At 38.8% G+C, this 23,536-nt stretch overlaps 1 protein-coding gene across 5 annotated transcripts in view; it reads left to right on the plus strand.

The window, feature by feature from the left end:
* The first annotated feature begins 9,442 nt into the window (after window positions 1-9,442).
* The window catches only part of PTPDC1 (protein tyrosine phosphatase domain containing 1), a 67,960-nt gene continuing 53,866 nt past the window's right edge, over window positions 9,443-23,536 (plus strand). For 3 of the 5 annotated variants that reach the window (XM_053578536.1, XM_053578522.1, XM_053578543.1), the window contains exon 1: window positions 9,443-9,736. The gene's annotated coding sequence lies outside the window, so the exon portion shown is untranslated. The remainder of the gene's footprint in view (window positions 9,737-23,536) is intronic. The other 2 variants (XM_053578530.1, XM_053578548.1) reach the window with 1 other exon arrangement.

The following is a 23,536-nucleotide window of genomic DNA, read 5'->3' on the forward strand; positions in this document are numbered from 1 at the left end:
GCTCACATGAGAGAAAAAATCAATTAAGTAGGGAGGAGGGGAAAAAAGAACTGAGTAAATCCCACCCAACAGGTACACTGCATGGGTATATTGCACAGTTCTTGGGTAAGGGACACAACTAAAATTTGGATTTGAACCTTACAAAAGCAAACTATGTGTGTAACCTAATCATATGGATCCTCATATTAATCTGAAATAAATAAAAAATGAAAATAAATACAATTAAAGAGGTGTATCAGATTTGATGTCCAACATGTTGAGCATGGAGGTATCCTTTTTACAAAAGCCTCTCTCCAGCTTCACCATTTCAAATACTCCAGCAATAATCTACTTGCTAACAGTTACCATTTAATGAATACCCATTCTGGGCTTTAGAATTGTCAAGTATAATCTATATTGTCAGTTTCTCTCACATCCTATGCCTTTCCATATGCTGTTGCCTCTGTTTGGGCTGTTCCAGTATCAAGGGCTTCATAAACCACTTAGCTTCAAAACCCAGCCCAAGCTTTATGCCTTCCAATGAAGCCTCCCTTCTCCTCTGGGTGTTCTCTGATCACTTTGTAGTCACTGCTCGTTCATGTGGACATTGCCCCTGCCCCATACTGTAAGGGTAGGCACCTTGCCTTATTCCTGTAGTACTTTCAAGCTCTATCTACCTCAGGACATTGAAGTGCATCATTCCTTCCACATGTGCTCTACATCTTCCACAGGTGAGATGTATAGTAGGTGCCTTTGCATAGTAGGAATCAGAAACTCTTTATCTTCACAACACAGTCATAGCTATGGCACTAAAATACAGATTACTTACCATGAGAAACTGCCCTATAGGATCTTAAGAGGCCATCAGATCACTAGAAATATTAGGGTGAATATTATTCTTTCTTTTGTATACTATTTTCTTAATATTAAAGTGCCTTCAGGTGCATTGTTTTATTTCCTCCCTTACAAAAACTCTTTTAAGAATCTTAGAACCATCCAAGCTAGAAGAGACCTTAAAGATCATATCTAACTTTCTTTCAAATGAAAATTAAAGCCAGAAAATTTATGATTTGTCTCAAAGTCTTAAGATTTATCAAGAAAAGCAAGGTGTATTGGTTTTCTATTGCAGCATAGCGAATTACCACAAATAGAGGCTTAAAACAACACAGTTTTAATTACATATAGTTCACAGTTCTGTAGCTTTCAAGTCCAGCACAGCATGGATGCTTAAGGTCTCACAAGCCTAAAGCAAGTTGTTGGCTGGGCCAAGTTGTCCTTTGAAAGTTCTAGGGAAGGATACTCTCCCAAGCTCATTCATGTTGGCAGATTCAATGCCTTTCAGTTGCAGGATGAAGATCTCATTTCCCTGCTAGCCATTGGCTACGGATGACTCTCAGTCCTTGTGATCTCCTCCATTAAAGCAAAACAAAGCATCAAACTCTTCTCATTCTTCAAATTTCTCTGACTTCTGGTGCTTCTACTGGCCAGAGAGAACTCTCTGCTTTTAAAGGTCTCACGTGATTAGGTCAGGTCCACCCATATATTCTCTTAACATCAACTGTGCCATACAATATTTACTCTCATGTAATCATGGCAGTAAAACCCATCATATTCACAGTCCCAAGGATTATCAAGGACTTTGTAGTATGTGGAGGTGGCAGGGAGGGAAATCTTGAAAGACATAGAATCTTATCTACTACACAAGGATTTTAGAATCATAGGCAAGGATTTGATAACAGCTTTACCGCTCATCACCTCTGCGATTGTTAAATCATTAAATTTCCTAAGCCTAATGTTTCTTCATCTTTGAGATGACAATAATAAATACCAATTCAGGGTACAAAGACATATGCCTGTAGTCCCAACTACTTGGGAGACTGAAGTGGGATGAGGCCAACCTAGACAACATAGTGAGACAGTAACTCTTAAAAAAATACACCACAGGGTTTTGTAAGGATCAATGAGACTATGGATAGAAAAATGTTTTTAAGGTATAAGGAACTACCTAGAAGCATCTAATTGACATAATATGTACAAGTATATGGCACCACTAGACTAAAAGTTCCCTAAGGTTAAAGGCTATGTGTCTTCAATGTGAAAAAATCAGGAGCTACCTCCTCTGTGATGTGAACTTTATTATGAGTAAGTTAAAATAAGATGGAAGTATAGGGCGGCGCCTGTGGCTCAAGGGGTAGGGCGCCGGTCCCATATGCCGGAGGTGGCAGGTTCAAACCCAGCCCCGGCCAAAAAAAAAAAAAAAGATGGAAGTATAGAGAACCAAGAAACAGGGCAGATAAAGGGTTTCAAATGGTCCTATATTTTCTACCTAAGATAATGCCAAGGCACATTCATATATGGAGTGCTTCTGGCTCTCAGCTCAAGGTGGAATTTCTTCAGGACTGTACCCCCAAGCTGGCATGACTCACCTTGTAGTCAACAGCTGGAAACTAATTCAGAGGGCTGTGCTATAGCAGAGATGCACTGCAGAGATGACCAGGCCAGTGTTTCATCAAGGGACACAGCCTGCCTATCCCTCCCTGCTTCTGAATATTCCTTAGGGCAGAAATTTCGAGTTATGATAACATCTAATCAGAACTCCCTTAATTTAGAACACTGAGGGGCAAAATTTTCTACTGTCCAAAAGAACCACTTTTCAAAAACAACCTGGCATAAACATCTGTTGGAGCTCCAGTTTCCTTTTCCTTCAGTGTGCCTTAGTTTCTGAGAAAGGAGCACACAGACCTTAATGTAACTTGCTTAAGAATGATGGTTATAGTACCTTAAGCCCCATTTCCCTTTAAGTGGACGAAATCATCATGTGATGGTTTCCCTGAATCCTTTCTTGCTAAATACACAGAATAGAGCACAGAACTTGGCACCTGACAGTTCAAAAAGCATTTGCCAAATGAATGAACAAAACAAACTGGTGAGCTGGAACTCAGCTCTATCTCTCCCCATTATCGTTATTTCTAGTACACTACTGTTTACCACTCAACATAGCCTGGTGAGTGCCCTATGAACAGATTTAATAAGCAGATATTAAGGTTTCAGTTAAACTAAACCATGCTAGCTCCAAAAGCCCCTAGAAATTTCAAGTCAGCTTGTTAAGTTGAAACTCTCTTTAGAAAATAGCTGTGCAGCTGAGGAGTGAGCAGCCACTCTGACCATCTGCTGCCTTTCTTCTCTGGGGAGCTGAGTTGAAGGAATTCAAGGAGATTAATGAGCTCTCTCTGGCTCATGCAGCCTTGCACAATCTGTGGGTCTGGGTCTCATCCATTTTAGAAGATAAACACACTTGAAATGTTTTGGGTGTGCACATGCCTATATAGTGATTAGAGTTCTCTTGCTATAGTGATTTGTGAACTTTTTAGGCGCTATAAAGGCACAATGGAAAACTACTTGGCCTTTGTAGTCCAGGATTTAAAACCTTGATTACTCCCCTTATTAACTGGGTAACTTTTGTTCCTTTTACCTCTCTGAGCCTGTTTCTTCACATATAAAAAAGGGAGTACTTGCAGCCATTATGTAGATTAAATGAACTAAGTATGCAAACTGCTTAGTATAGAATAGGCATTCAATGGGCTACTGTTACTTTTGGTATATAACTAAATTTCTTGACTATCTACATCTTTGCTTTTTCAGACTAACCATGATATTGAAATCAAAGGTTATGAAACCATCCCATAAGCACCAAGTGTCTAATATAAACCAGTGCTGGGTGATTGAGAAAAGAAGATGAAAGGGGAAAAAATGAACATTTACTGAGAACCCATATTGAAGCAGGCCCTGCAGTACATGTCGGGAGTCCCAGGCAAATAAGTCATAGCATTTGAACTCTACACATATTTTCCTATATTCACTGGACATTGTGTTTTGTGTACTTTTTTTTTTTTTTTTGAGACAGAGTCTCACTTTATCACCCTTGGTAGAGTGCTGTGGCGTCACAGCTCACAGCAACCTCCAACTCCTGGGCTTAGGCGATTCTCTTGTCTCAGCCTCCCAAGTATCTGGGACTACAGGCAACCGCCACAATGCCCAGCTATTGTTTTTTTGTTGTTGCAGTTTGGCCGGGGTCGGATTTGAACCCACCACCCTCAGTATATGGGGCTGGTGCTCTATTCACTGAACCACAGGCACCGCCCGTGAATTGTCTTTTCATGACTTCGGCTCATTTTGCAAATAGTCAAAGTATTATACATTTTATGTTAAGTGCACTTTGTGGTTACAAAAATCTTTCCCACTTCGTTTGTATTTGTTTACTTTCTGATTTTTAAGAGACATAGTCTAACTCTATTACCCAGGCTGGAGTACAATGGTATCATTATAGCTCACAGCCTAGAACTTCCAGGCTGCAAGCAATCCTCTTGCCTCAGACTCCTTAGTAGCTAGGACTATAGGCATGTGCCACCTCATCAGGCCAGTTTTTATAATGAGGGATTTTTGGCCACAGAGAGTTTTAAATTATTTTCTTGAAAAATCAATCTATTGATTTTTGCCTTTGATAGCATGCTTAGAGATGTCTTTCCCAAGCAAGGGTATAAAACTTTTCACTCATTTTTGTTCTAAAATTCTCATAGATTTATCTTAAATTTATATTTTAGTTGTTCTAGAATTGTGGTCTAAGATAGAATGATTGCTATGGTGGCTGTGACTGGTTACTATGTATTTGTGGGGAATGTCTGCTTCTGATTTTTCATTTCATACATTCATTCTTTAAGAAATATCGAGGTCATAAAAGTTTCTGTGGCTTTCTAGTTACTGGAATCTCTTCTCTGAATTTCACTGGAGCAAAAGAGAATGCCTCAGACCTGTTTTACACTCCAGCCAGGTCTTACCTTCCTACCGCTCCCTATCCTCAGTTGTCTATTTGAGGTCATGCATGACTCTACTTTAACAGAAGCCTTAGTTCCTTTGGCCTCAATTTCATAGCCTTGTGTTGTGGCAAGATCATCCTGTCCTCTTAATTAAGGGCTTTAATAGTTTGGTCTCTATGCCACCTCCTCATGGCCAATCATGTTAATTTATTCCCTATTATCAATTTGTTACTAATAAGTCCTCTCATACAATGCTATTATAGCACAAGTGACACACTTCCATAAAACTTTATAAGAAAGTAGGCATTACCAGAAAAAGTACTTGAAGAACCATATAATAAAAAACTCTGAGTTCACTAATCAAACAAATATGAATTAAAACAATGAGAAGGGCTGGGCGTGGTGGCTCATGCCTGTAATCCTAGCACTCTGGGAGGCCAAGGTGGGTAGACTGCCTAAGCTCACAAGTTTGAGTCCAGCCTGAGCCAGTGCATGACCTCATCTCTAAAAATAGCTGGGCATTGTGGGCGTCTATAGTCCCAGACACTTGGGAGGCTAAGACAAGAGAATCACTTGAGCCTAAGAGTTTGAGATTGCTGTGAGCTATGATGCCACTGCACCCTACCAGGGGTGACAAAATGAGACTTTGTCTTAATCAATCAATAAGAAACAAATTTTCACTCAATATATCAGCAAATATTAAATTTATGGATAAAGCCAAGGTTGGCAAGTCATGTACACAAACCAGCATCCTCATACATTCTTAGAAATAAAAACAGGTTCAGTTTTCTAGATGGTTATTTTGCATTATGTAAAAAAAAATGTAAAAATATATTACATTATGTATATTTTTGACTAAGCAATTCCACTCTGAGTCTTATCTTAGGAAAATAATCAGAGAAGTCACAGTCTTATGCATAAGGATATTCACTGTACCATTATTTATAATAAAGAAAAATTTGAAGCAACCTAGTATCTATAGAGGGCAATTAAATAAACTATGTTACAACTATACAGTGGAATATTATGTTACCACTAAAAATTATAACGATTCTTCAAAGTAATCTGCCATATTATTAGGTCTATGTAGAGGCCTCTAGAGGCTAAGAGCACCTCATTATTGATAATCAGCAAGAAAATGGGGATCTAGTAGCCTACCGCTACAAGCAGATGAATTCTGCCAATAGCCTGAGTGCATGTAGAAGTGAATCTTTTCTCAGGTTAGCCTCTGATAAGACTGCAGCCCCCGTCAATATCTGAAGTGAAGTATGGAGACAGAAACTGTGACAGGAATTATAACCCACAGCAATTGAGATAATAAATGTGGGGTATTTTAAGCCATTAAGCCAGTGGCAAGTTTCTATGCAAATCCATCTCAGATAAAGAATAGATTATGAAATAGTATTTGATAAGATCTTATTTGAAAATACACTTATGTTTTAATAAATATTCATAGAAAAATGTTTTGGACAATATAAACTACTGTATGCATTCTTCATATATTTTGCCTTTATTGAAATCTATCTTCAACATGCATTTTATAATTAAAGATAGATAAAAATATATAGATAGATTAAAAATCTTGGGAGGAGAGTTTATCTGTGGTGTTATTTTTATGTCATGAAGAATCAAGAGTCTTAAGACCTTAGAAATTTAGAAAGCTAATATAGCGATCATTTTTTCCACTTGGGAAGCCAAGTTGTTATTCAGTTGAAACTCCAAGAAGGTTGTCAGGAAAACATGGAATGAAGTAAAGTTGAATAGGATTTTGCACATATTAATCAAATAGCTGGTAGAATAAACATCTACGTTGTAGGAGAGAAATTAGGTCTACATAATCTAGATTTCTGAAAACAGCACCAATTTAAAATACTAAGTTATTTAATTTTTGGTTACAAAAGATGATCCCAATAACTATAGAATACACCTTTTAAGTGATTGAAACACTGTATTTATATCCAGTTGTAAGATGTGAAGAACAAGTGAGTTTGCTAAAGAAAGCATCACATATGACTGTGTTCTCCATTGAATCTGATAATCTTTTCATGGATCCAAAAGAAACTTCCTCACCCCTTCCACAGTGGGGATATTTAAACACCCTCCTCAACTCCCTATCCTGCTACTTTCCTTCTCACTCTTGGCAATAATCCAATTGGCCTAAGTAGAGTCACACATCCATCTGTTGGTTGGGGGATTACAGGTCATCTTAATAATACCACCAAGACTACACACAAGGTGGAGAACTAATTCCCCCAAGCTAGGGAAAGAATGGATGTTAAGTGGCCACTGAATGCAAACTCCCTGGCATTGGCTCAGCACCTGTAGCTCAGTGGCTGGGGCACTGGCCACATGCACCGAGGCTGGCAGGTTCGAACCTGGCCCAGGCCTGCTAAACAATAATGATAACTACAACAACAACAACAACAAAATAGCAGGGCATTGTGCCGGGCACCTGTAGTTCCAGCTATTTGGGAGGATGAGGCCAGAGAATCACTTAAGCCCAAGAGTTTGAGGTTGCTGTGAGCTGTGATGTCTTAGCACTCTACGGAGGGTAACATAGTGAGACTTTGTCTCCAAAAAAAAAAAAAAAAAAACTCCCTGGCCTGGCATATATGGTCTATCATGACACTGCCTAATTCTTCTTTCTTCATATCGAGCAGTCAAATATGCTACCTTCTTTCCCATCAACATTCTTTCGCAGTATCTGATTCCTCTGCTTGGGTCATCATTTCTCTTAGTTTGATCCTCTCAAGCTCAATATTCAAGACTCAACCCAGGCATCATTTCTTTAGAACAGTGGTTCTCAACCTTCCTAATGCCACAAACCTTTAGTACAGTTCCTCATGTGGTGATCCCCAACCATAAAATTATTTTATGTACTAAGTAGCAACAAAAATAATCTTATGGTTGGGGGTCACCACAACATGAGGAACTGTATTAAAGGGTCGTGGCATTAGGAAGGTTGAGAACCACTGCTTTAGAAAGTCTTGTCTAACAAACAAGTCCCTCTTTTTTTCCTCTCCTTTCCTCCAGGTTGGATGCCCTTCTCATGTGCTCCAAATACAGTTATCATGATATGTTCAAAGTGTCTCCTCATAGGCTGTGACCAGTGCAATGTCCGATGCAGTTTAACACAATTACATATTAGGCATTGTTTATTAAATGCACAAAACCAATCTCATTACTTATTAACAAGACCAGATATGGTCATTATCCTTCACCGGATATTGCTGAGGAATATTAAGATAACATTTTCAAATCTCTTTCATGCTACTTGTTACAAAAATTGTTTTCTTTTCACATTACTATGTTGGTGTTAAAATGTGACAATATTTTTGGATTGGTATATTATATGCCAGCTGTTTTCGAGCAGTGTCTCATCTCGTCAATTCCTGTCAGCTTTAGACAGTGTGGCCTTTGCTGACTTAGTACAGAAAATTATATTCCTTAGCTTCATGTGCTTGCAACACCATGTAGCCAACTCCCATAAGATCACTCGTATATCTGAAATCCTCTCTGCATTCGTTTGTCAACATTCATATCTTCCACTGTCATCCATCTGCATGAGGCCAGTAATATCTGCCTTGTAGAATTAAATAGGAAAAAATATATAAAACACAAAGTATAGGATCTGCCAGGTGTGTATTTGCCTTCGCACACCCAGGGGAAGGACTTTTTTCTACTGAGCTGTGTGAGATACAGGACCACTTGCAAATTCATTCTTCTTTTCTTCTTTTCAAGGGGATTTAATTAAGGGCAGCCATGGGGCGCCTACGTAAGACTGTATTTCCCAGCTAGGTGAGGTGCTGAATTCGAGATGCAGGTAAAAGAAGTTGGGTGGGGATTTGGGAAAGGCCCTTTCTAAAATAAGGGCTGATAGCTGGAGTTTCAACTACGATTTTAGCCCATGAGATAAATTTGTGCAAGGAAACCAGGCTGTAAGGATGACAAAGCAGAATAAGTTTGGGTCCTTGGGATACCTACCTAACACTTTCTTTTATTTGAGAGGGAAAATCCCCTTTCGGGCTTGGGACACTCTAATGTGAACGGTCCTGTGACACGCAGTGGCACCCAGTCAGCCACTCTGTTAACTGCTGGGGTTGCTGTCATCCACGGATTCTGCTCCTTGGGCTCCTCTGGACGTCCTGCAGGCCAGGACACCGGCAAGAGCCGGACTGAGAGAACCAGAGGGTGCAAGAGGCGGGAAGCGCGCCAGGGTAGACGCTGGTTCCGTCAACGATGCTCCAGGGCTCTCTTCGCTCTTCCTCCTCCACTCACCGCCAGAGTCTGCGTCCAGGCAGCGTCAAAAGTCGGCGCCGACCGAGCCAGCCCCCACTGCCCAGCACAGCCGGCTCGCAGCCTCCGTCCTCTTATGGCCGGCGCCGTCACATCAAGCGAGGCCTTCCTTTCACGCCGTGCGCCTACCTGCCCCTGCACTATTCCCTCCAATGCCCCTTGCAGCTCGCGCCGGTTCGAAAGCGACCAGAGCCGCCGGTCGCGTCAGGGTCCACCTCAGACCACCATTGGCGAGTGCGTGTCACGTGCTGCAGGCGGTGGCTGCCATTGGTGGGGAGCGGGCGCGCGGAGCGCAGCGCCGGGGACTGGGCCTCTGCAGGGGTGCCGGCCGGGAGGAGTGGCCAGAGCGCGCGCGGAGGGAAGACGTTGTGCGGCGGGAGGGGCAGGGACCCTCCCCTTGCCCCCCGGGCGCTTCTGGGGCCCGGGAGGACCCGTGAGGGTATGCGGGGTTGCAACCAGGCCTGGTACCCACAGACCCTCCCTGGGGCAGCGCCTCGGTGGTGGCCGCGCCTTAGTCCGCCTGTGCCCGCCGGCCCCGGAGGACGTGCCAGACGGACAGCGCGTCCCGCCGACTCCAGCCGGCGGGAGGGCTCGGAATCCGGAGCGGGAAAAGGTTCGGAAGCCGCGGCCAGTTAGCTCTACACAGAGTACGGTTCTTAAAAGATTTTTTTAAACGTCTGATTGTTAAGTGATAGGTGCTTGGAGGCAAATCATAGTGCAAGGGCCTTGGGTTTGAGGATCACGCATTGAGATGCCTGCTGGGGACAGGCTGGGAGTGTGGTGCTGGGAGAACCCCCACGCTCTGGGGTGGGGAGCACCCCTTAGCCGCCTCTTAGAAAGCTGATCTTTTACCTTTTCATGAGAAGTTGAAAATCTGGATTTTAAAAAATATTATTGATCTGTTTTTCTTTTCTTTCTTTCTTTTTGTCTCACTTTGTCGTCCCCAGTAGAGTGCCCTGGTGTCATAGTTCACAGCAGCCTCAGACTCTTGGGCTTAAGCAATCCTCTTGCCTCGGCCTCCCGCGTAGCTGAGACTACAGGCGCCTGCCACTAAGCCTGGCTATTTTTAGAGACTGGGGTCTCGCTGTAGCTCAGGCTGGTCTAAAACTCATGAGCTCTGGCGATATCCCTGCCTCGGCCTCCCAGAGTGCTGAATATCTGGGTTTTTATGTGAAATTTGATTTTTAAAAGTTGGCAACCAATTTAAAAAAGAGAGAAAGAAGAAAACTGTCAGCAAAGCAGAAGACGTTTATAAGCTGTTTCCAGTCTGTTTGTGATCTCCAATTTAGCCACTAAATTAGTCATGTGACCTTGACCATGTCGCTTCTCTGTCGGACGTGCATACTGAACCTGAGTGAAATTGCTCATGTTCTTGGGAGGCAAAAAGATCCTTAAATACTATGATGCTTTGTGGCTTTCCAGAGGGCCACAAAACATAAACAGTGTGTCTGTGGCATTGAAAGTTTAGGGGGCTGTAGATTAGAAAGAAAATGCCTTAAAAGTCTCCCAGGAGAAGAGGAGGAAAATGAAAAACAGGTTGAGAAGCACTACTTTAGTGAAATAGATAAGCAAGATGTGACAGTTCACACGCAGGGGTCCGCAGGCCTGCAGGCCACATGAGGCGGTGTTACTGTATTTGTTCCCGTTTTGTTATTTTTACTTCAAAATAAGATATGTGCAGTATGCATAGGAATTTGTTCATAGTTTTGTTTTTTTTTAAACTATAGTCCAGCCCTCCAATGGTCTGAGGGACAGTGAACTGGCCCCTGTTTAAAAAGTTTGAGGAAGTCATTAAAACAAATCAGCGTTCCTAGATAGACATTGAGAGCTGGAAGATCCTGAGAGATTATCTTATAAAAGTTTCATGTCAGGTACTGTTAGCACACTTCCGTGTACATACATGTACACACACATATACCCAAACAATTTTATTTGATCTCCACAACAAAGTAAATGTCATTCGGTTTTCTGTATGAGAAAACAAGGTCAGTGTTTTTATGACTTGCTCTATTAAATGGAAGAACTGGGATTTAAACCCAAGTTTGTATGGCTCCCAAATCATCTAGTCTTTCTACTGTCTCTCTGCCTCCAGTCCAGTTGTGTCCAAACCTGTCTGTGCACAAAATTATACCTTGAGGCTTTTAAAAAATGCGAATTCCCAGCCTCCACTCCAGAAATATGGATTTAGTATCTGGCTAAGGATCTATAGTTTAACGGCCACCCTGGGTGATTCCCATTTTGGTGATCCAGGGACAATTTGAGAACAAGTGCTCTACTCTAATTTCCCACCCAATCCCAGTGTCTTCATGGGGTTGTACCCAAATGACTCAAATTCCCAAGTAGAGATTCCATCTCCTGTTCCAGACAGGTAACTATCCACTTTGGGAGTTGAAATTCTCTGTCATTTGTTAATATTTTACCTTAAAATCTACTGTATTTACTGTTAAAATCACTTTAAAATTTTGAGTTTGTGGGATTCAGGAAAGGATTAATCCAGTTTCTATTATTTTAAAGGGTAAAAATTGTCTTGAAACTTGAATGATTTGGAACTCAAACAGAGTTCTAGAACGGATTAAGTTCGGATTCCAAGGTATCACTGTATACTTTTATGGAGTATGATACAATGTAGAATTAACATATTTATCCTTCAAATACTTGTGGTGAGGACGTTTGAAGTTTTAGCAATTTTGAAATGTGCAATAAACTATCATGAACTATATTCACCATGCTGTGCAATAGATTTCAAAAACAACTGGTTCATCCTTGTCCTTGCTAACTGAGGCTTTGTACCTTTAGACCATCTCCCCCTTCCTCACAAGCCTAGCCTTTGGTAACCACCATTTACTCTCTGCTTTTATAAGTTGAAGTATTTTGTTTCTTTTCTTTCTTTCTTTTTTTTTTTTTTTGAGACATAGTCTTACTCTGTCACCCTGGGTAGAGTGCCATACTGTCTGTCATCATAGCTTGCAGCAGCCTCAAACTCTTGGGCTCAAGCAATCCTTTTGCCTCAGCCTCCTGAGTAGCTGGGACTACAGGTGCCTGCCATGACCCCCTTGCTACTTTTTCTATTTTTGGTAGAGATGGAGTCTCTCTTGCTCAGGCTAGTCTTAAACTTGTGAGCTCAAGCAGTCCACCTGCCTCAACCTCCCAAAGTGCTGAATTTACAAGTGTGAGCCACCACACCTGGCTGAGTTCAAGTATTTTAGATTCCTCATGTGACAACATGCAGTTGGTATTTCTGTGCTTGGCTTGTTTCACTTTGCTTAATGTTTTCTAATCCATCCATGTTACTGAAATTGACAAAACTTCCTTCTTTTGTTAGGCTAAATAGTGTTCAATTGGGTATATAAACTACATCTTCTTTATGCATTCATCTGTTAATGGACACCTAAGTTGATTCCATAACTGGGCTTTTGTGAATAGTGCTACAGTGAACATGGGCATGCAGACATCCCTTCAACTGATTTTTAAATATTTTGGGTAAATTATAACAAGTGGGCTTGATTTCTGGATCATATAGTAGTTTTACTTTAAAATTTTGAGGAACCTCCATCCTTATTTCCATAATGGCTATACCAGTATACATATCAAACAACCCTGCACCAGAGTTCCCTTTTCCTCACATCTTCAGTAAGACTTCTCTTTTGACTTTTTGGTATTGGCCATTCTAATAGATGTGAGGTGATATCTCCTTGTATTTTTGATTTACATTTCCCTCCTGATTAGTGATGTTGAGAACATGTTGGTCATTTGTATGTCTTTCTTTGCTCATTTTAATTTGATTATCTTAAGTTTTTTTTTCTGTTTTCTGGGTTTTTTGTTTGTTTTTTTTTGTTTTTGCTGTTGAGTTGTATGAGTTCCTGATGTATTAGAGATATTAACCTCTTATCAGATATATGGTTTGCAAATATTTTCTCCCATTCTGTAAATTGCCTTTTCATTTTGTTGATTGCTTTCTTTTGCTCTGCAGAAGTTTGATGTAGTCCTACTTATTTATTTTTTGTTTTTGTTGCCTTGCTTTTGGTATCATATCCAAAAATCATATCCAAAACTAATGTTAAGGACCTTTCTCCCTCTGTTTTCGTCTAAGACTTTTATAGTGTTAAGTTTTGCATTTAAATATTTAATCCATTTTGAGTTAATTTTTGTAAGTGGTCTAAGATTGGAGTCCAGTTTTGGTTTTGTTTTGCATGTAGATAACCAGTTTTCCCAAAACCATTTATTGAAGAGACTGTCCTTTCCTCATTGTGTATTCTTGGTACCCTTGTCAAATATCAGTTGTCCATAAATGCATAGGTTTATTGAGGTCACTTTTTTGTCATGATTTAAAACCTAAAGTTTGTCCTCTTACGTGGTAAACCTTATAATTTCAATCCATAACCTTTTGAGTGGAAGGTTCTATCACAAGGCTATCATATAGCCTGATTCTGGCTGCTACAAAACAGTACTTCCTCTCTTTGTTTTTTCCGTGTGGGGATGAATAAATATCAATCTCTGAATCAGACTTCCCTGTCTGGATGTCCACTATAGGTGGACAATGGTTAGGAAAATTCCCATAAATAATTACTTGAGGGACAATTCACAATCACAAAGATATGAAAACATCCTAAATGCCCACCAACACATGAATGGATTAATAAATTGTGGTATATGTATACCATGGAATACTATTCAGCCATAACAAAGATAGCGACTTTGTACCTTTTTTATTTACCTAAATGGATTTGGAGATCATGCACCTAAGTAAAGTATGTCAACAATGAAAAAGCTAGTATCCCATGTACTCAATATTATGTTGAAACTTAGTAGATCAACGTCTATAGGCCCACATGAGAGAAAAACACAAATTCAAAAAGAGTAGAGGGTGGAGGGTTTGGTTATGTTCCCACCTAATGAGTACAATGTAAGGGTATATGGCATATTTCCTCCTGCAATTTGGACTTTACCATACAAATGCAAACAATGTAACCTAATCATATATATACCCATATTAAGCCGAAAAAAATAGAGAAAAAATTTAATTACTTGAGGGATACAAAGTGATGTTTTTCATATCTGAGAGTCTTTTCTATCCAAGCAGCACCATTTGTTCTGCTGACACCTATTTTATTAAGTCATTTGTGGTATGAAGTATTCTGCCCTTCAAAAGGAAACTTGCTTTGCCCTATATATGACCTCCAGATATTCTTTCATCAAAAAACTTTAAGTGGCACCTGTGGCTCAGTCGGTGGGGCGCTGGCCCCATATGCCGAGGGTGGCGGGTTCAAACCCGGCCCTGGCTGAACTGTAACAAAAAAATAGCCGGGCGTTGTGGCCGGCGCCTGTAGTCCCAGCTACTTGGGGGGCTGAGGCAAGAGAATCGCTTAAGCCCAGGAGTTGGAGGTTGCTGTGAGCTGTGTGATGCCATGGCACTCTACCTTGGGCCATAAAGTGAAACTCTGTCTCTACAAAAAAAAAAAACAACAAAAAAAAAACTTTAAGCACTTATTATGTGGAAGGCATTGTAATAGTTTAAATGGATCTACTAGAAGATTCCATGGCAAATTCCTATATGCTTAAGAAGAGCCATACAATCTTAGCTAGTCACAAAACATTTTATCATTTAGAGTCATGCCTTTACAAAATCAGTCTTAATATGTTGTTGTTTGCAACTCTAGGTAGAAAATGTTCTAGAGGATTTACATTTCTCCATTTTCTTGAGTCTTCTGTTTTAGGAATTAAATTGCTTGTTTAATTAGTGTTATGACTGTGTTTTAATTTTATTCTATTGCCAATATTACTTTCCAAGAAGTTTACAGTTTCATTGTCTTTTAAAAATAACATTTTTTTCTTCTAATAGTAATATGAATTGAGTGTCAAATTTAGAAAATATCAATAATCAAAAAACCAAAACTGGTGCGGCGCCTGTGGCTCAGTGAGTAGGACGCCGGCCCCATATGCCGAGGGTGGCGGGTTCAAACTCAGCCCCTGCCAAACTGCAACAAAAAAATAGCCGGGCGTTGTGGCGGGTGCCTGTAGTCCCAGCTGCTCGGGAGGCTGAGGCAAGAGAATCGCGTAAGCCCAAGAGTTAGAGGTTGCTGTGAGCCGTGTGACGCCACGGCACTCTGCCAAGGGCGGTACAGTGAGATCTGTCTCTACAAAAAAAAAAAAACAAACAAAAAAACAAAACTACCCATACTCTATTGTTTCATACTCTTCTAGTCTTCTCTCTCTGTGTGTGTATATATATATGTGTGTGTGTATAAAATACTTTATGTGTGGGTGTATATTTTTTTATGAAAATGAGATTATACTCTGTTCTATTTTGTGGCTTTTAAAAAATCTAATAATATATGGTAATATGCTTTTTGTTCACAGGATTGTCTTTTTAAATAGAGGTGGGTTTTTTTTGTTGTTGTTCGTTTGTTTGGTTTTTGTGGAGTTGTTTTTTGTTTGTTTTTGTTTTGCTAGAATTGGTGCCAGAAGAATCCTGTTAATAAATGACTATACAGGATAGATTCGGAAACTCATACTGTGACCCAAGAACAAAAATCTACTCTGCTCCTTTCCTTCTTTAATTCTGCCCCATCCCACCCCCCACCCCCAACATAGGAGGGTTTATCTACTCAGACATACAGTTAACACTTAAAGGTCTCTTCTTTGAAAAGCTTTTCAGCCAAGTTTTCAGAATATTTATTTTTTACTTTATTACTGCTAGAGGCAAAACTTCAAGAATGAAGTTAAAAGGTTTGGAGTAGTATGGGAAAGTAAAATCATGTTAGATTTCTTCAAAATTGTAGATAAGGGGGAGAGAGATACCTGGATAAATATGTTTAGAGTTTAGTCATAGATAATTCGAGTTATACATTTTTATATTCCAGAGAAAATGGCCTAATTTTAAAATTCCATTTTGCCTTTTGTTTATGGCCTCAAACTTTCTAGCAATTTTGTTTTAATCTGCTGGTATACAAATATATTTGAATATTTAATTATCCTTGTTTTGAAATACTCATTATTTTTGTCTTTATGCTAAGTATCTTTAGTGCCTGTGAGAAATTTTATACAAATGATTTAAGCCATACATTAAATTTATACTAGATATCAAAAGCAATGGCAGATATATACCTTAAAATGTAGTAAGGAAGTATGTTCCTAAAAATGTACATAATAGTAATCAATGCAATTTTAGTCACTGGAAAATTGTATTTTTTTTTTTTTTTTTGTAGAGACAGAGTCTCACTTTATGGCCCTCGGTAGAGTGCCGTGGCCTCACACAGCTCACAGCAACCTCCAACTCCAGGGCTTAAGCGATTCTCTTGCCTCAGCCTCCCGAGTAGCTGGGACTACAGGCGCCCGCCACAACGCCCGGCTATTTTTTGGTTGCAGTTTGGCCAGGGCCGGGATTGAACCCATCACCCTTGGTATATGGGGCCGGCACCTTATTCATATGAAAGTAAAATATTGAATATCAAAATTTGGGAAGTACCAATAAGCCAGAAAGAAAAAAAAAAAATCCACTTATAATCCCGCTACTGTTAATCAGTAGTTGGCTCATCTAATTTTCTTTTTCTTAATCCATAGTGGATTTTATTCAAAATAGTAATATCAAATGATAACTCTTCTGTATTTTTGACTCTTTTAAAATAATATTTCAACTTATTTAGTTGACAAAATTACAAAATTTTACAAACTGCAAGTATCTACAAAATATTCTCTGTGTTGATGACCTCTTTGTAAAATTTTGTAATGAATATTTTGTAAATAAAGGTACATTTAGCCATAATTTCTCATTTTCCCTGTGTATGATGACGTTAGGGGCAACTTTTGGGACACCCTGTATTACTGGATTGCTGTCTTTCTACTCCATAGCTGAGGTAATATTCTCAGTCCCCATGCTGACTCATGTCCACATTTTCCACTATTATGCCTATTTTGCAGAAGTCCTAGCAAACCTTCAAGTTAGCCTGCCTTATTTTATTAGTAAAAGGCTGTACAGAATCAACCAACTCTAGTTCAGTGTTGTGTTTTCTTTGAGTAAAAGCTTGTTGAAACAGAAACAATAAGCAAGGGACCACAGGGGAGGCTTTCTTCTCCGTGATTAGTTGTGTGTGTTGCTTGATGCACATGGGAAAAGTATTCTCATTTAGATCATTTTCTTCTCTTCCATCTGATGCAACTGATTAGATAGTTGAAAACAGGGAAAACAGTTCTCCTAATTATTTGTGGAGTTATAAAGTGTGAATGCCCTTAATGGTTTAAATTGTTATAAAAAGATTGTAGAATAATTATACTTGTAGCCTATACCTTTCAAATACTGTTTTATAAATGATTATTACTTGACTCAGTAGTAGACCTTAATGGACAAAATCAACTTAACCCCTCAAATTAGTGAAGATGGAAATAAAATTGAACTAATTTTTTTATATTAAATTTTAGACTTTTTTTTTTTTTTTTTTGTAGAGACAGAGTCTCACTTTATGGCCCTTGGTAGAGTGCCATGGCCTCACACAGCTCACAGCAACCTCCAACTCCTGGGCTTAAGCGATTCTCCTGCCTCAGCCTCCCCAGCAGCTGGGACTACAGGCACTCGCCACAATGCCTGGCTATTTTTGTGTTGCAGTTTGGCCGGGGCCGGGCCTGAACCCACCACCCTCGGTATATGGGGCCGGCGCCTTACCGACTGAGCAAAAGTTAATACCTTTTTGTTACATGAATTATGGTGAAATATATTGGTTTCAGCAGAGTGAATCTTGTGTTGGGCTTTTGGGGAAGAGATCTTGACATGTATTAATCCCTGACTTTGTGCCAGATGTTTAAGCCCAACTCTGCTTGTTAGAGAATTTATCCTCCATTCTCAAGTCTATGCCTCAAGTCATACTAAACACATCTGATTCCTTTTCCATACTACAGTCCATTAAATACTTGGATTCATTATTCTCTGGCTGTATTCTTTCATCCTTTCCACTAAAGAGTTAGCTTTAAAATAGTCCTTCAGGGGCTATCTTATTTATCCTTGTCTTCTTCTTTGTCTCTCATAGTTCTTGGTACCCAGGAGGGGCTCAAATATTGATCAGATTGGATTGGACTGGCTCTGCGCCTATAGCTCAGTGGCTAGGGTGCCGGCCACATACACAGTGGCGGGCGGGTCGGAACCCGGCCCTTTCCTGCTGAACACCAGTGACAGCTACAACAAAAACATAGTCGGGTGTTGTGGTGGGCACCTTCTCATCCTTGGGAGGCTGAGGTAAAAGAATTACTTAAGCCCAAGAATTTGAGATTGCTATGGCATTCTAGCGAGGGCAACATAGTAAGACTGTCTCAAAAAAAAAAAAAAGTAGATTGGATTGGACTGTTGTTAATGTAACCCCCTAATCTGTTCTCTTCCCCTAACATACTCCAGTTTGTCTGTATCCCTTTTAAGTTCTGTTCCTCTTATATTCTCTTCTATTTTGAAAAAATATACCTGCACAAGGACATACTTTTTATGATTAAAAGTTGGAAAAATATCAAAGATGACTTAGTTTTATTACTGTTTAGCATGTCTTATTTTCTCCTTTGCAGCTTATAATTGAATACTACATTATTTATTTTGTTACTCGAATTGTTTCAGCTTTTGCTATTGGAATTCTTTCAATTGGCTTCTGTATCTCTTTGATATCAGTCTGTATTTTGAGTACTTTCCTCTCTGGCACTACAAGATGATCCAGGTTTGTCTTGTATATTCCCTGCTTAAGCTCTAAAACCAATCATTTCAACAAGGATCCTTGGTTTCCTTTTTTGGAAAATGATATTAGAAACCAAATTTGCTCTGATGTGCTCGTCACTACTGGGGTATCTTTGCTTTTAGGCCCTGTTAGCTAGGAAATACATGTATGTAGATTAACCAGAGCTAGACAGTATATTTATGTAGATTAATAAGTGTACGTGCACAAATACGTACTTTGTTTTTATTCACTCTCAGTGTCTGTAGTAAATAAACAACAGTTTATTCTTATGTCTTAGAATCTAACTCAAAACTGCATGCATCTAACTCAAAACTTGTACCACCATAAAAAGCATTACCAACTATACTATAGTGCTTATCAAAGTTACTTATACCTCATTCTCCTCATCTCCTTCAATGAAGTATGTCATACATGCATACCTTATATGTATTGTGGACCATTTCATAAAGTGACACACAAATATTTTGGTTTCCTAGTGCCTATAAAAGTTGTATTTACACTATACTGCAGTCTAAGTGTGCAGCACATAGTCTAAGTAGCATTATGTCTGATAAAATGAACATATGTTAACTTAAAAGTACTTCATTGCTTAAAAAAAAAAAAACCCTAGCAATCAACTGAGCCTTCAGCAAGTAATCTTTTTATTGGTGTAGGGTCTTGTCTCAATGTCAATGACTGATAGGGATGGTGGCTGCTAAAACTTATGGTGGCTGTGGCAGTTTCTTAAAATAACGGCAACAATGAAGTTTGCTGCATCAGTTGACTCTTCTTTTTACAAAAGATTTCTCTGTAGCATATGATGCTATTTCATAGCATTTTACCCACAATAAAACTTTCAAAATTAGAGTCAGTCCTCTCAAACCTTGCCACTGCTTTATTGACTTAAGTTTATATAATTTTCTAAATACCTCATTGCTGTCATTTCAACAATGTTTGCAGTGTTTTCACCAGAAGTAGATTTCATCTGAAGAACACTTGCTTTGCTCATCCATAAGAAACAACTGCTCTACTGTTCAAGTTTTATCATGAAATTATAGCAGTTCAGTCATTTGTATGTCTGTTTCTCTTCCTATTTCCACCACATCTTTAGTGCCTTTACAGAAGTCTTGAACCCCCTCAAAGTCATCCTTGAGGTTTGGAATCAACTTCTAACAAACTCCTCTTAATTTTGAATGTTCTTCACTTGTTATTTATAAAAGAAAGTTCTATTACTCTCCATCCTTGCCAGCACTACATATTGTTAGTTGTTTTTGTTTTGCCATTCTAATAGATGTATAATGGTGTATCATTGTGGTTTTAGTTTGCACTTCATGTATATTGAGCATTTTTTCCTAATATCCTATTTGTCCTCTATATATTTTCTTTGGTGAGGTATCTGTTCAGCTCTATGTTCATTTTTTTTTTTTAAATTTCAGTGGAAACCTTAAATATAGTATCAAGGTTTTATTCGTAATTTTAAAATAATTTTATTTATTTTCAGATTGATAGCAGTTTACTATTTATATATATTCACAGTAAAAAAAAAAAAAAAAGAAAAGAAGGTACTAAAAGCTATATTGGTCCACACGGGGACTGCACTTGGGAACAAACAACTGGAGTAGGGGAAAGGCTATGTAGTACCAAGAAAGTGAGAGGCTCCTTGATTCCCACAGGAGAATGTTACTGGTTTGTCTGAGTAATTCTGTGGGCTGGCAGGGTACCTGGAACATGTTACACTACCAACTTAAAAATAATTTGAAAGTAAAGTTTAAATAATATAGAAATGTATAAAGGGAATGAAGTAGAATATACTCTCCCTCTTTTCTCCAGTCCTAAATTTATGACAATGACTTCTGTTAACAGTCATTTGGCATGCATGCTGCCAGTTTTCCCCGTCTTTCTAGTAACACAATTGAATTTTTTTCTATTTTTCTTCAAGTTTTTACATATAGATGTGACTACACTAGAATTATTACTCTGCAACTTGCTTTTGCTTTTTTAACTTATTCCCATATTATTAGTCAACTTTTTAGGTCAGTCATATAAACCTAACTTTTTTTTTTGAGACACAGTCTCACTATGTCGCCCTTGATAGAGTGCTTTGGCGTGACAGCTCACAGCAACCTCAAACTCCTGGGTTCAAGCCTCCTAGTAGCTGGGACCACAAAGGTGCCTGCCACAATGCCCGGCTAATCTTAACTTGTTAAAAATACAATTTGTTTATTTTGCATGAGAAATACAAGATATAATTTGCTTAGCCATTTCATATTCAAAGATATTCAAATTATTACCAGTATCTTTTCTGCAACAAAAATGCTACATCAAACATCCTTTTACACACACTAATGGCCTTAGGACGTGTGCAGTCTAGGTTTTTGCTTAAATAAAAATACACTATATAGATATCTATACCAATACATAAACAGAGAGAAGAGTAACAGACTTCTTGGGAATGTTGTCATTTTATCTTAGTCTTGAAATCTTTCTTTCTTTTCTCTGTCGCAACCATATCCCCATTTTTTAAGTTGAGTTGCCTATATATGCTGGATTCATGTGCTTTATCAATTATGTGATTTTGAGATATTTTCTCCTAGTCCATAGCTTGTCTTTTCATTGTTTTAAAGTTTTTTTCACAAAATAAACGTTTTAAATTTTAATTAAGTTCAACTCAAAAGTCTTTTCATGAATTTTGCTTTTGATAATGTATTTTAAAACTCAAAGTCATGTAGATTTTCTCCATAGATTTTCTTCTAGAAGTTTTATAGTTTCTGCATTCACTTTTAAGTCTATGGTGCATTTGGGGTTAATTTTTACATAAGGTGTGAGTTTCAGTTTGTTTCATATGGATTTCTAAATGTGTTGCATAATTTTTTGAAAAGACTCTTTTTTTCCTGTTAAATTGTCTTTGCACCTTTGTCAAAAATTAGTTAACTGCATTTTTTTTTAGGTCTATTTCTCATTTCTCTGTTCTGTTTTATTGATCGATGGGTTTAATCTCTTGCCCCTCTATATTCATTGCTATAGTTTTATGGTAACCCTCAAAATTAGGTAATATGAATCCTGCCACTTTGTTCTTCTTTTCCATAATTGAATTGGCTATTCTAGTGAAGGAGGGAGGATACCTGAGAAAAGTAAACTCTAAAAAACAAAGGCTTCTCAGAGAAGTCCAAGGACACCCTTGCAAGGTCCTCGCATGATAACCCATTCCTTAAGAATCAGCTTTGCTTCCTGGGTCCTTGAAACTAAACCTTGCTGCTTGCTTCCGCTCTGGAAACCCTGCACATGATTTGGTACCTCTAGTGAGAGGTAGTATGGTAATTCCTTCGTCTGCCTACTTGTGAGTCCAATAAAAGGACAAGGACAGAGCTGATGGGGAGCTGGCCATTTTGAATTCTAATCTGCCATGGCTCTGTGGCTAAAGTAAAATTCCTTCCCCTATAATCTTTGGTGAGAGTCTGTTTTTTCCCAGTTGACTGGTACTGCAACACTACCCTGTTTTCCCGAAAATAAGACATCCTCCGAAAATAAGACCTACTTACAGGAAAGATAAGACGTCCCCTGAAAATAAGACCTAGCACATCTTTGGGAGCACACCTTAAAATAAGACACTGTCTTATTTTCGGGGAAACAGAGTAGTACCTTGCCCTTTTCATTTCGATTTTAAATAAGCTCATATATGTCTATAAAAAACCTGGCTGGGATTTTATTTATTTATTTTTTATTATTTCAGATTAATGGGAGAGTACAAACAATTAGGTTACAGTGTTTGCTTTTTAGGTAGAGTCCTTATTGTAGTGTGTCCTGCACCCAAGAGGCATTAGCTGGGATTTTAATATGAACTTCATTAAGCCTAATTATCAGTTTGGGGAGAATTGACATCTTTATTATGTTGTGTCTCCAGTCAAGAATACTAAATCTCCATCTTAGATTTTCTTTCATCCGTGATTTGTAGTTTTATGTACATATTTTGTTATCTTACTTATACTTATCTATTTGATCTTTGAGGGATGCTATTATATATGTATTATTTTCTAATTTCAAATTCCAAGTATTCATTATCAGTATATAGAAAAGCAATTGACTATTTTGTATTGACTTTGTGTCTTGCAACCTTGCTACACTCATTTATTATGTGCAGGAGTTATTTGTGGGTTTTGGCATTCTTTGGGGTTTTCTGCATTCATAGATAATCATGGTACGCAATCATGTTGTCCATGAGTACAGACTTCTTTTTTCCCAATTTATATATCTTTGTCTCTCTCTTTTCTTATCACACTTAGGCAGGACTTTTTGTATGAAATTGAATAGAAGTGGTGAGAGTGAACATCTTTGCCTTGTTCTTTTTTTTTTTTTTTTTTTGAGACAGTCTCAGTTTATTGCCCTCGGTAGAGTGCTGTGGCATCACAGCTCACAGCAACCTCAAACTCTTTGGGCTCAAGCAATTCTCTTGCCTCAGCCTCCCAAGTAGCTGGGACTACAGGTGCCCGTCACAGTGCCTGGCTGTTTTTTAGAGACGGGGTCTCGCTATTGCTTGGGCTGGTCCTGAACCTGTGAACTCAGGCAGTCCACCTCCCTCAGCCTCCCAGAGTGCTAGGAATACAGGCATGAGACACCACACCTGGCCCTATCATTGCCTTGTTTTTGATTTGGGGAGGAGGGGGGAGTATGGACAACAAGTCTCTCCCTGTTAAGTATAATATTTACTGTGATTTTTTTTTTTATTGTTCTGTAATAACTGTGATTTTTTTTAAAAAAATAGTCTTT

Source organism: Nycticebus coucang, chromosome 2, assembly GCF_027406575.1.
Source record: "Nycticebus coucang isolate mNycCou1 chromosome 2, mNycCou1.pri, whole genome shotgun sequence".
In the NCBI taxonomy this organism is placed as follows: Eukaryota; Metazoa; Chordata; class Mammalia; order Primates; family Lorisidae; genus Nycticebus; species Nycticebus coucang.